We start from the raw sequence: 7,982 nt of genomic DNA, 5'->3' as shown, positions 1-7,982 counted from the left end.
TGTTTCCGCTTTTGTCTCACTACTGTGCTCCATTTTTCTCCCTTGGCCTCCTGGGTGGTTTGGGTTTTCCTTGGAGCTGGGGTTGGTGCTGCAGTTACAGGGATTGTTGCCGCCTGTTTTGGTGCAGACGTTGTCTCAGGGGTTGTGACCGCCTTTTGGGTTGTTGGATTAGGGGTTACCCTTTGGGGGCAACTCCTAGCCATGTGGCCCTGCTTTTGGCAGAACCAACAGTGTGGACGACGGCCCTCCACCACTACCGTTATGCTGGCGTCAGCAGCGGTGGTATTGCTTGAAAACCTTCCCTCTTCAGCCTCATTGCCATTGTGTAGCAGCCCAGGTGAGTCCCAGTTTTTGACCGTACTGGGGTCACCTGTTCTACCTCAACGTACTGGCTGAAGAGGCATCCTAATACTTCCACAGGTATTTGGGTTGGCACATTAAATACCTGCACCCGAGTCCTTCTCTTTCCCTGGTATTCAGGTGTTAGTTTGACTCTCCCATGCTTTATTTCTTTGGAGGGAGAGTCTCTCCGCATCATCCTTGGTGGGTAGGAGGATGTCCCACACAGCGAAGCTCCTCTGGTACAGGTATAGTACTGGGATGTTAAGTTTGTGGAGAAGCCCCGCCATGTCTTCCTTCTTCATTCCTAGGAGGCGGTTTTCCGGTATATCGGAAATGGCAAAGGACAGGACTCTGCCCTCAATCGCCTCCCAGGCACCTGGTATGGGTTTTATATCCGCCCCCTCTATGTATTGTCTGTACTTTGTCAGGTACAGGTCTCTATACTCTTGAGGGGACAGTTGTTTTTCTACGGTCTTCCCCCACGCAGACCCTCTTGTTGGTGTTGGTATGGGGTCTTTAGTGGGGTTAGACCGTTTTTGGTCTTTTATGGAGGTCGCCCCTGCCTGTTTATTGGTGACGCTTCCTGCCTCCCCAGATGTCTTGGTCAGTCCTTTTGTGGGAGTGTCACATTTTTGGGCGGCGGCTCCCTTTTTAGTGTCTTTTTCGGGAGCAGCTTCCCGTTTTGGGAAGTCGGCCTCTTGGGGAGCATGATCTTTTTTGTTTACTTTGAGGCCATCTGCCCCTTCCTCGTTTGTGAGGTCCAGGCGGTATGCCCCCTCATTTTCTTGATCTGCTCCCCTTTTGGGAGAGCAGCCCTCCTGGGGAGCGCTGTCCCCTTTATTGTCCTTTTGGTCTGGCACCTCCTTTTTTTGGTTGGAGTGAGATGCTACGACCGATTTTGGTTTTGCTTCCCTTTGGGGGGAGTCGCCCTCGAGGTGAGCTGTTGTTAAATTTTCCCCCTTCTGGGGAGCGTCCAATGGTGTCATACCCGGGCGGTACGCCCCATCAGCAGTTGTTTTTTCTCCTGTTGGGGATTCGTCCTCTTGGGGAGTAGTAGCCCCCTGGCTGGGGGTATCCATATTGGTGGGCCCCTGGCTGAGGGTATCCATATTGGTGGCCCCCGGGCTGGGGGTGTCCGTTTTGGGTCCCTCTTTTAAAAAAAATCACTGAAAAAAGTGACGTGGAATCAGCGTCCAAAGTGGGGAGCCGACTTTGGCGCCAAAAGGCGGCAAGAGGGGAGATAGAACTGAGAGAGGGAGTGGGAAGTTAGTGGAGGGAAGAGAGAAGGTGTTTCCGACCCTCCCTCGCGGGAAGGTCGTAAATTATCAGCTCGGATCCCCCCCCCGTGGGGGGGGGGAGCAGAGAAAGACAGACAAAGTGGGGGTGCGGACAGAACGCGACCCAAAAAGCTTGTCAGGTGTTCCGGGCACGAGAATGTGTCGCCAGAACAGCACTGCCTCGCACGATGTAGGTATCAGAACAGATACTACACTTTGATCTTGTTGTTCTTTATTATGGAAACAAGAGTTTCAGCATTGAACCCAACTTTCTTGTGCCTGGCAGATAGAGACGTTTTGCACACACACACACACTAACAAGATCACTTTTTTATATATATACGAACATGTCAGTGTGCTAGAATGTTTTCATCCTAAATTCCACATAATTAAACACGATGTAGAAACCATGTATAAATAGAATTAAGCATAATACTTAAATGAAACCAATTATTTATTAAGAAACCATTAAAAATGAATAATTAATGAATGAATGCTCATTTTTCCAAGGAATATGCAAATTAGTTAAACTTTGTGAAGTCGCTTGCATGTCCACGATTGCGTATATTAAAGTTTCATTTTAATCATTTATAAATAGAAAAAGTAGTGTTTTAATATCAAGTGAAAAAAAAACAACAACAAAAAAAATCAACTTTGCCCGGTTGTAAAATATGTATAAATATTATATTTTAATTCGTACAAAAACTGATACATGTGCAATGCAAGTATTGTTTTTCCTAAACAGTTTACTTCTTGTAGGTTTAAAAAAAAAAAAAAAAAAAAGTTGACATCAAAACTAAAATCTAAAGACAGTGAGTAAAGTTCAATAACCATTAGGCCAGCTTGACACGATATTTACAAAGTGTATTTAAACCTTCTCATTCTTAACAAAGAATTTGTCATGTGAACCATTCACGCATGCGCATTCGTGAATTAGTTGACGAGCAGATAAAAATCCAATGACTGCCATGTACCAATTTTTCAATTTTGACCCCTTAGCAGCAAAACTTTTTTCTGGATGAAAAATGATAAAAATGTTTTGTTTTTTTGCATGGCTGAATAACTTATATACGGAATTTCAAATCTGTAGATTAAAAATTCGTTGAGTATGTAGGCTGAGAAGTGTCCTCGCACACTTTCTCACTTTTATGGATATACTAGCAAGCCGCCAGGCGTTGTCCAGTCGTAAAACATTATTTTAATTAGTGCAAAATTTTTCTTTATTTTAAACAGAAATACTGTAGGTATTAAATGTTAAATTCCTTAAAAAAAAAAAAAAGTGAGGTAAATAAAAAAAAAAGAAAGAAATTAAGATATGTGCATACGAGTATTGTTTTTTTCTAAACAGTTCACTTTTTTTTTTTTTTTTTTTTTTTTTTTTTGCTTGCAAAAAAAACTCCAGCTGAGATCGAAACCAAAATCTAAAGACCGAAGCAATTGCGATTATCATTCGGCCAGTGTGACACACTCTTTAAAAGGTGTTTTTAAACTGACTTATACTTAATATAAGGAATCTATGTGAACCATTGACGCATGTGCAGTAACAAACAGAAAAAAAATTGACGACTTCCACATAACAATCGTTTAATATATACCAAATTTCAAGTCAAATTAAAAAAATTCATTGAGTATATGGGTTGAGAAGTGTCCTCGCACACAAACTCTCACTTTTATAGAACGTAACACTAGCAGGTCACCCAGCGTTGACCAGTCGTAAAATATGCATAAATGTTATATTTTATTTCATACAGAAACTGAAACGTGTGCATGCGAGTATCGTGTTTTTTCTAAACCATTCACTTCTTGTAAATAAAAACAAAAAGTACTCACACTGAAATCGAAATCAAAACCTAAATACAGTACAATAACCATTAGGCCAGTTTGACACAATCTTTACAAAGTGTAAAAAAAAAAGTATGAGGATCGAACCCGAACCCTTGAGGCAAAGTCGTAAATTAAAGTGTGAAAAAAAAAAAAACGTGCGACATTAACCATTACCCCACCGCGAGATGCTAACGGAAACATGTTTGAATTTATTTAATTACTTGGATTTGGCAGGTGCCTGTTTTAATGAGTTAATGAGGTCAAGTTTGACTGCGGGATAGTATTTCATTTACTGCGGGAACGCTTCCCAAGATGTTATAGGAAAAAGACTAACCCACATGCGGCGAGCGACAAATGTTTAATATTTATCTTCCCGAAATCTAGCAAATTAAATAGACAGGCGAGCTTCGTTGTTAACTGTGAGATATTACGATTTATATGATATAAAAAGTTGTGAACCGACCGACCGCTTCTCTGAAAAAAGCCTTTTGTAGACGTACAGAAAAAGCGAACACACATACATACATTTTCGCTTTTATATTTATAGATAATCTGTCGTCTGCTAAGATTTTCATTGTCTAAACAAACGCAGCACATTTCTGTCTATTGTCTGGTCAAGCAATTTTTCATCGGTTGAGCATTTTGTCATATTTCAGCGGGTTACGAAGTTGCTGGAATCTATCAAGGCAACATCATGGACATACGAGTTGTTCACTACAGAAGTACCTATTTCTCTTTGTCTGTTTGTTCCACTTTTTCTCTCAAACTACTGGGATGAGCTGGCTGAAATTATGTATGGCCTTTATACGATAAAGTGCAGCAAATTAAGTATTATGGTATCCATTCAATGAACAATTAGGGACTTGTATTTAACGCTTTAGTATTTAATGAGTATGAACTTGTGTCTAACTCAGCTCTCTGACCGAGGCAAGTAAATGAACCTGGCTTTGCAAACTCATTTTTTTTTTCCTCATTTAAACAATCTAACCTGAGTTGAGTGGGCAACCCAACAGGTCACATTTCTGTTCTTTTCTGCATTATAATTCTTTGAGTTTGTCTGTCTGCCTATTCCACCTCTTAGAAACTACTAGGTTGATCTGATTGTAATTTTGTATGGACCTATTTTATAATAAGATGTAGTGAACTAAGTATTATGTTTGATGCACAGTTTGGAATTAACAAAGATTAGTATTTAATGCAGGATTAAGTACAAATCTAAACATATTCAACCATGAATTTAGCATAAAGCACTAATTCTAAGTCAACGGACTATAAATGTTATGTTTTGAACAGGTTAAAACATTGTGCATATATATATATAGAGAGAGAGAAAGAGAAAATAAAAAGGAACAAACCGTATTATGTGTTCATCAGCGTTTCGTCTTTATTTCGAGACTTCCTCTGGATGAAGTAAATAAAATAAATAAAAGACGAAACGCTGATGAACACATAATACGGTTTGTTCCTTTTTATTTTCTCTATTTTGTCGGAATACTATTTCCATTATTTTCATCATATATATATATATATGCGCAGATCGTCATGTAATTATTAGATCACTCTAACTGACGTTAAAAGCATTTAAAAAGAATAAATGTTTAAATCTCAACTGTATTTCTCGCGGCTGATGATAGCCGAATGGCTTGAGTCCTTGCTAATGAAGCCAGACATGACTTCTTTTGCCGGGTTCGAATCTCACGACTGGTGTTAATTGTGACATCCGGCACTGATGATTCCTGACAGGATAAAACACCAGTGTCTGTAGGTATTTAATAATTATTACAGTAAATTATATATATATATATATATATAAAACAGGTTTTGTTTTGTTCCCTTCTAATATAGAAGGATCATTTTCATTCCTGGGCAACACCAGATGCCCCTGTTAGCATATAAATAATGAACATCAATCTGCATCGATATGATTGAAAACTTTAAAAATTGTAAAATTTAGACAAAAAAAAAAAAAAAAGAAAAAAAGTTAAATACATTCCCCTTTGACTTGGTGGTTGCAATTTGTTTCACAATTCATATGATGATGGTAACAAAACTCCCCAGATCATCGGGTAACATGATGTCGAAATGAGGAGGGTGAAATGCATATCAAAGAAAAGTAGAAACGATTGAAAGAATAACTGAGTAGCAACTAAATCGGATAAGCACTGATAAAATGCAATTTCGTTTTATGCTCGGAAAGAGTATCGCTGGTGCTAGATCTGTCCCCGAAACAAATGCAAGAGAAATGTCTCCATAACAAAAACCTATCTTTTAATTTTGAAAAAAAAAACAACTTTTATCTGGTCCAGTTTTGAGAATTGATAAAAACAAATTGTATGGGAAGATGTGAGATGAAGAAGGGTAAGGCTGAAGGACCTTCACGCATTGATGAGATGCTCGCAAACATGGCGATTCAAATTATTCTCTACTATAATAAAGAAAAAAAAATATTCAATTCTAAGTAAAACAAATGGCAACTATATAATTGTTATGCTGAAAATAGTAATATATCCAAAAATTACAGAAAACAATACGGTATGAAAATAATTATTCATGAAAAAGTTTTAATAAAGATAAAAAACAGTTCTGATAAAATTACATGCCAAGTCAGACATATGACAAAAGCAAAAGGGGAAGTAACTCAGTTGAAATACCATATATAGCAAACAGAAGTTATTCAGAAAACAAAAATAAACATAACAAATCTATATATCTTTAAAAGTGAAAGTGTCTGTCTGTCTGTGTACATTTCCCTACACAATAACTGTCAATTTTCAGTCTACAGACTCGAAATTTGATATACAGGGTACTGAGATTTGGGAAAATCTTTGTAATCGGTTTTTGGCTAGAAATTTGGCTGTTAAGGGGTCAAAGTTCAACGATTTGACCTTTGAGAACTCTACCAAACTCCTCCTACAATTTTGGGTCTAAATACTTGAAATTTTGGATATAGGTTCCTTGGACATGGATCTAACTTAGTACCTCGATTTGAGCCCAAAACAATAAATGTTAAGGGGTCAAAGTTTAAAAAAACTTTGTTTCGGTCTCTACTAAATTACTCAGAAAATTTCTGGTTTAAACATTTGAAATTTTACATAAAGGGTATTCAGAGATAGGGCAAGCTTTTTAATCGGTTTGGGTCGAAAATTTGAGTTACCAATATATAAATGTATGTATGTATGCTTGCATGTCTGCCTAAAACTTTCGGCAGAGGCGACAGCAGTATCGTTTTCAAGTTTGACGTTTCAGACGACAAATATCGAAAAATTGGCTAAAAACATTAATTTCTTCACCTTCAACCGGGCACTTTTCAACAGGGAGGGGGGGGGTCGCTTTTTTCGCCAATATTTTCAAAAGTCATCCTCTCTTTTCGATTGTCTAGCCTTAATTTAAACCTACGTCACTTCCGGTTTGGCCTGCTTTTTCCCGTTCTTTCCCTCCTTTGCGGTACGGGTTCGAGCCTGCCTTCCTACTACCACTTTTTTTTTTTTTTTTTTGCTCAACACACACCTCCAAACACCCAGGCAACACCGGGCTGAAATGCTAAAAAAAAATAAAAAATAAAAATAAAAAAAAATAAAATAAAAAATGTATTTGTGAAAAATTGAAAACTACCTTCCATGTTAACTCCAATTCAAATCGATAGATTTTGACACCAAATCACTAGATTTTACAAATGCCATTTTTCATAATTTTTTTCTAACTTATTGTTTTAGCTAATTTTTGGATATGTTACTATTTGCGACATGACAATTCCATAGGCACCATTTGTTTTACTTGAAATTCAATATTCTTTGTTATTATAATATAGAAATACCATTTAGATTCTTCGGACTACTGTTCTCATCTTTAGTGTAATTTTCAGAACGTTTCGGTCGAGATTAACCTCCGACCTTCTTCAGGTGTATCTTGTCGAACTCGGGAATTTGGAATGGAATCCTTTATTTAGGCGCTTGTACAGTTTAGTCAAGACATTAAAAAATGAAAATATCGAAAAAAGGTTATATTGTACGTATCCGTTTTGAACTAAAGATCTCCGAAAAAAAAAAAATTTCATTTAATTTGATCGAGTAGTTTTTTTTTTTTTTACAGCGGAAAAACACGTTCTTATGAGCACTTTGAAGTCAGCCATTGTGAAATTTGCTGAAGTTGAACAGCATGCCATGGAGAGATAACTCCTTGTAAAGTGCCGACACTCCCTTCCCGTCTTTAAAACTAGCTTTTCTTCCTAAAAATCGAACCTTTTGCTCGGTATCATAACAAATTGTTTTTTCGCTTTAAAAAAAAAAAAAAAAAAACTATTTGATGAAATTAAGTGAAATTTTTTTTTGGAGAACTTCGTTTCATAACGGATATGTGAAATATAACCTTTTTTTTTTTCTCTCTATATTTTCATTTTTTTAATGTCTTGACTAAACTGTACATGTACCCCGTTTTGGACTGAAAAAATTTATTTAATTTGATCGAGTGTGTGTGTTTTTTTTTTACAGCAGAGAAACACGTTTTTATGAGAGCACGTTGAAGTCAGGCATGTCTTGACTA

Source organism: Euprymna scolopes, chromosome 32 (genome assembly GCF_053919585.1).
Source record: "Euprymna scolopes isolate OS-2025 chromosome 32, ASM5391958v1, whole genome shotgun sequence".
NCBI classification, from domain to species: Eukaryota; Metazoa; Mollusca; class Cephalopoda; order Sepiida; family Sepiolidae; genus Euprymna; species Euprymna scolopes.
The sequence above is the reverse complement of the archived record's forward strand: the minus strand, read 5'-3'. Positions refer to the sequence as shown.